Genomic DNA, 6,000 nt, shown 5'->3' with positions numbered 1-6,000 from the left:
CTCTCACCAAACCGAACTCATCGCCATGATGCCGAACTTCAACACGCACGGCCTTGACCCGAATTGGGCCGAGCTGGGGGCGGATCAGGTGCAGGAGTTCTTCGACACCTTGTCGGAGAAGTACGTCCGTGACGAGCCGCTGCTCATCCAAGACACCACCCAAGCGGAGCTGGACTACATCGCCGCCAGGGCGGCGGAGGCGGAGCTCACCAAGGAGGCTGGCAGTGCCGGCCACGTGGAGGACGAGGCCGAGGCTGCCGCGGAGGAGAAGGAGCTTGTCAGAAGGGCGGAGTCTGCTGGGGAGGCCAGCAGCACCGACACCGGGGCCCCTCTTATCGAAGACGTGGTCGACGAGTTGACCGAGGAAGAGGCCGAGGCTGACGACCCTCCGGCCTTGGAAAAAAGGCTTGCCTGCAACGGGCCAGCTCCGGCGAGCCGGTCCGGCCCGGCAGGACCGAACAGCGGCAAGAGGTCCAGGGGGAGTCCGTGCGCCTGACGAGGGCCGCGGCAGCAAAGAAGGTGGTGAAAGCCGCGGTGGCGAAGAGGAAAGCGACCGCCTCTTCTTCGTCCAAGCGTCCTCGGACTCCACCCGCTTCCCCTCCTCCCGCAGATATCGACACAGAAAATATAAAAAATACTGGAACGAAAAGATATCGGAGAGGAGTCCCGAGGCAACCACAAGGGTGGGGGCGCCCCCTGCCTTGTCATCGCGTCGTGGGCCCCCTTGACTTGTCCCCGACGCCAACACCTCCTACAAATCCTGAAACCTCCAGAAATAAACCTAGATCGGGAGTTCCGCCGCCGCAAGCCTCTATAGCCACGAAAAACCAATCGGGAGCCTGTTCCGGCACCCTGCCAAAGGGGGAAACCATCACCGGTGGCCATCTTCATCATCCCGGCGCTCTCCATGACGAGGAGGGAGTAGTTCACCCTCGGGGCTGAGGGTTTGTACCAGTAGCTATGTGTTTGATCTCTCTCTCTCTCCTGTGTTCTTGATATGGCACGATCTTGATGTACCGCGAGCTTTGTTAGTATAGTAGAATCATATGGTGTTTCTCCCCCTCTACCTTCTTGTGATGAATTGAGTTTTACCTTTGAGGTTTCACTATTATCGGATTGAATACTATTATGGATTTGAGAACACTTGATGTATGTCTTGCATGGGATGCCCATGGTGACAATGGGGTGTTCTATTGATTCACTTGATGTATGCTTTGGCGCTCAACTCGTGGATTCTCGAGGTGACATTGGGGTAATCTATGCATAGGGGTTGATGCACGTTTGCGTCCTTGTTTTTCCAGTAGGAATCCTGGGGCACTCTTTGAGGTTCTTTATGTTGGATTGGATATTATGAATCTGAAGTTGTTTGATGCATATCGTATAATTGACCCACGGATACTTGTGGTGACATTAGAGTATCTAGGTGACATTAGGGTTGATTGATGTGTGTCATATGGTGTTATTTTACTACAAGCTCTAGGGCTATTTGTGACACTTATGGGAATAGCTCAATGGATTGATCGGAAAGAATAAATTTGAGGTGGTTTTGTATCCTACAATCAATTTCATCTTATGTTCTCCGCGATAGGAACTTTGGAGTGACTTTTGTCGCACGTTGAAGGATTGCCATATGATCTAATTATGTTATCATTGTTGGGAGAACTTGCACTACTGAAAGTATGAAACCTAGGCCCTGTTTCCAAGCATTGCAATACCGTTTTTGCTCACTTTTTTTACTAGTTACCTTGATGTTTTTGTATTTTCAGATTACAAAATCCTATATCTAAAATCCATGTTACACTTGTATCACCATCTCTTCGCCGAACTAGTGAACCTATACAATTTACCATTGTATTGGGAGTGTTGGGGACACAAGAGACTCTTTGTTATTTGGTTGCAGGGTTGTTTGAGAGAGACCATCTTCATCCCATGCCTCCCACGAATTGATAAACCTTAGGTCATCCACTTGAGGGAAATTTTCTACTGTGTTACAGAACACTGCGCTTGGAGGCCCAACATGAGTCTACAAGAAGAAGGTTGCGTAGTAGAGATCACCGGCAACGGCGCCAGAAAAGAGTCTTGATGACCCACAAGTATAGGGAATCTATCGTAGTCCTTTCGATAAGTAAGAGTGTCGAACCCAACGAGGAGCAGAAGGAAATGACAAGCGGTTTTCAGCAAGGTATTCTCTGCAAGCACTGAAATTATCGGTAACAGATAGTTGTATGATAGGATAATTCATTACGGGTAACAAGTAACAAAAGTACACAAGGTGCAGCAAGGTGGCCCAATCCTTTTTGTAGCAAAGGACAAGCCTGAACGAACTCTTATATAAAGCAAAACGCTCCCAAGGACACATGGGAATTACTGTCAAGCTAGTTTTCATCATGCTCATATGATTCGCGTTTGTTACGTTGATAATTTGATATATGGGTGGACCGGTGCTTGGGTGTTTCCCTTCCTTGGACAAGAATCCCATTTATGATTAACCCCTCTCGCAAGCATCCGCAACTATGAAAGAAGAATTAATATAAATCTAACCATAGCATGAAACATATGGATCCAAATCAGCCCCTTACGAAGCAATGCATAAACTAGGGTTTAAGCTTCTGTCGCTCTAGCAACCCATCCTCTACTTATTACTTCCCAATGCCTTCCCCTAGGCCCAAATCATGGTGAAATTTCATGTAGTCGACGTTCACATAACACCACTAGAGGAGAGGCAACATACATCTCATCAAAATATCAAACGAATACCAAATTCACATGATTACTTATAACAAGAATTATCCCATGTCCTCAGGAACAAACATAACTACTCACAAAGCATATTCATGTTCATAATCAGAGGATTATTAATTATCATTAAGGATCTGAACATACGATCTTCCATCGAATAAACCAACTAGCAGCAACTACAAGGAGTAATCAACACTACTAGCAACCCACAGGTACCAATCTGAGGTTTTGAGACAGAGATTGGATACTAGAGATGAACTAGGGTTTGGGAGGAGATGGTGCTGGTGAAGATGTTGATGGACATTGACCCCCTCTTGATGAGAGGATCGTTAGTGATGATGATGGCTTTGTTTTCCCCCTCCCGGAGGGAAGTTTCCCCGACAGAACAGCAGCGCTGGAGCCCGCCCTAGGTTGGTTCTGCCCAAGTTCCTCCTCGAGAAGGCGGCGCTTCATCCTGAAGAATCCTTCTGATTTTTTTCCAGGTCAAAACACACCATATAGCAGAAGGTGGGCATCGGGGGCCTGGCAGGTGGCCCACAAGGCAGGGGCGCACCCTCCACCCTTGTGGATGGCAGGTGCCCCCCCTTTGGTGCTTTCTTTGCCCAATATTTTTTATATATTCCAAAATAATTCTCCATGAAGTTAAAGGACTTTTGGAGTTGCACAGAATAGGTCTCTAATATTTGCTCCTTTTCCAGTCCAGAATTCCAGCTGCTGGCATTCTCCCTCTTCATGTGAAGCTTATAAAATAAGAGAGAAAAGGTATAAGTATTGTGATATAATGTGTAATAACAGTGATATAATGTGTAATAACAATGATATAATGCAATAAATATCAATATAAAAGCATGATGTAAAATGGACGTAACAAGGTGATTCATCCATTCAACTCCTTCTAGGTGACTCATCTCTTTTCTTGAGAGGTATTGTACATTCATTGGAGAAGTATCTGGGTTTTCCAGAATTGTGGCAATTTCAGTCACGACTTGAAGATCTTTGCTCATAGTGTGTTGAGTTGGAGCTTCTCTCTTTACCTCTATTCTTGTAGAAATTTTTGAAGTTCTTGAACATTAGGCTTATATCTTCTTTGGATACAAGCTTGTCACTTGATGTTGTGGGAGCATCACTTGAAGCTTTGTAATCATCACTTGACTTGTTGTGAATCTCCTCTTTGTCGTTGAGTGATATCTCATGAGCGACAATCCTTCCAATGACTTCCGTGGGCTTGAGATCCTTGTAATTTGGCATCATTTGGATCAATGTGCCCACGGTATCATACTTTCCATCGAAGGCTCTAAGGATCTTCTTGATGATGAATTTGTTGGTCATCTCTTCACATCCTAAGCCGGCAATCTCATTTGTGAAAATCGACATAGAGTTTCCATTTCAGCGACTCCTTTACCATCCTTCATCTTCAACTTGTCAAGTTGACTTTGAAGCACATCCAACTTGGATTCCTTGACGGACTTAGTACCTTCGTGCATATCAACCAAAGTATCCCAAAGTCCTTTGCATTCTCAAGGCGGCTAATCTTGTTGAGCTCCTCGGGGCACAAACCGTTGAAGAGAATGTCACATGCTTGAGATTTTTATTACAAAAGGTTCAGCTCTTCCGCAGTTGCTTCACACAGGGTTGGGCCGACAAAATCAAGGGCCCTGTGCGAATCTAGAAAAATGGCCCTGATATCATTATAATTTTTTTCAACATTAACATTATTTTATGTTTCTATCCGGCCATCTCTAGAACTAGGATTGTCAGCATTGTAACCAAGTACATGTCCTTGATCAAGTCACTGGTTGTGGATATTTGTCATTCCTTTATAAATAACTTATACAAAGCTCACCCGCAAAAACAACTTATACATACCTCCTTTCTAACATTGAGTTAAACCCAAGTTTTTTTAAGGTTGAGTTAAACCCTCAATTATTTATCTTTTTCTTACAGTTTTGATAACCAGGTTCATGTTCTAGATGAAGATATTACTTGGGTCTTGAAAAACTAGACATCTAGTATGCAAAAAGAAAACAAATCAGCTATGGACGTACTCAAAAGATGAAAAAATAGCCGAACACACACTGAAGATCTTACAAGGCAGCCAACCTTTACCAATGGAAAAAGTGTTCCATTATTAGCCAAACTCGAGTGAATTAGAGGACTTATCGAGAATCTTTTTATAAAGACACTTACCTAGATTGTTTGGACACACCAATGGAGTAAACTAGGATGCAACTTGGACAGTACATGACGTAATGAGCTGCAGTGTTGTGCGTGATTTTTGGGGCCTGATACGTCTCCAACGTATCTATAAATTTTGATTGTTCCATGCTATTATATTATCTGTTTTGGATGTTTATATGCATTAATATGCTATTTTATATTATTTTTGGGACTAACCTATTAACCTAGAGCCTAGTGCCAGTTTCTATTTTTTTCCTTATTTTTGAGTTTCGCAGAAAAGGAATACCAAAGGGAGTCCAAACGGAATAAAACCTTCGCGATGATTTTTCTTGGACCAAAAGACACCTGTTGGACTTGGACTCCAAGTCAGAAGACCTTGGAGTAGACAACAAGCCACATGTGCGTGCCCTAGGGGGGTGGGCGCGCCCCCTGCCTTGTGGCCTACTCCAACACCTCCTGACCTAATTCTTCGTCCTATATATTCACATATATTCCCAAACCACCAGAAGCATTCACGAAAACACTTTTCCACCGCCGAACCTTCTGTACCCGTGAGATCCCATCTTGGGGCCTTTTCCGACATCCTGCCGGAGGGCGATTCGATCACAGAGAGCTTCTACATCAACTCTATTGCCCTTCCGATGAAGCGTGAGTAGTTTACCTCAGACCTACGGGTCCATAGCTAGTAGCTATATGGCTTCTTCTCTCTCTTTTATTCTCAATACCATGTTCTCTTCGATGTTCTTGGAGATCTATCTGTTGTAATCTTCTTTTGCGGTGTGCTTGTCGAGATCTGATGAATTGTGGATTTATGATCAGCTTATCTAAGGATATTATTGGAATCTTCTCTAAATTCTTTTATGCATGATTTTACATCTTTGTAATTCTCTTTGAATTACCGGTTTGGTTTGGACAACTAGATTGGTTTTTCTTGCAATGGGAGAAGTGCTTAGCTTTGGGTTCAATCTTGTCGTGTCCTTTCCCAGTGGACAGTAGGGGCAGCAAGGCACGTATTGTATTGTTGCAATCGAGGATAAAAATATGTGGTTTACATCATATTGCTTGAGTTTATTCCTCTACATC

The sequence above is a fragment of the Aegilops tauschii genome, chromosome 2 (assembly GCF_002575655.3).
Source record: "Aegilops tauschii subsp. strangulata cultivar AL8/78 chromosome 2, Aet v6.0, whole genome shotgun sequence".
NCBI classification, from domain to species: Eukaryota; Viridiplantae; Streptophyta; class Magnoliopsida; order Poales; family Poaceae; genus Aegilops; species Aegilops tauschii.
Note: the sequence above shows the minus strand (reverse complement) of the source record.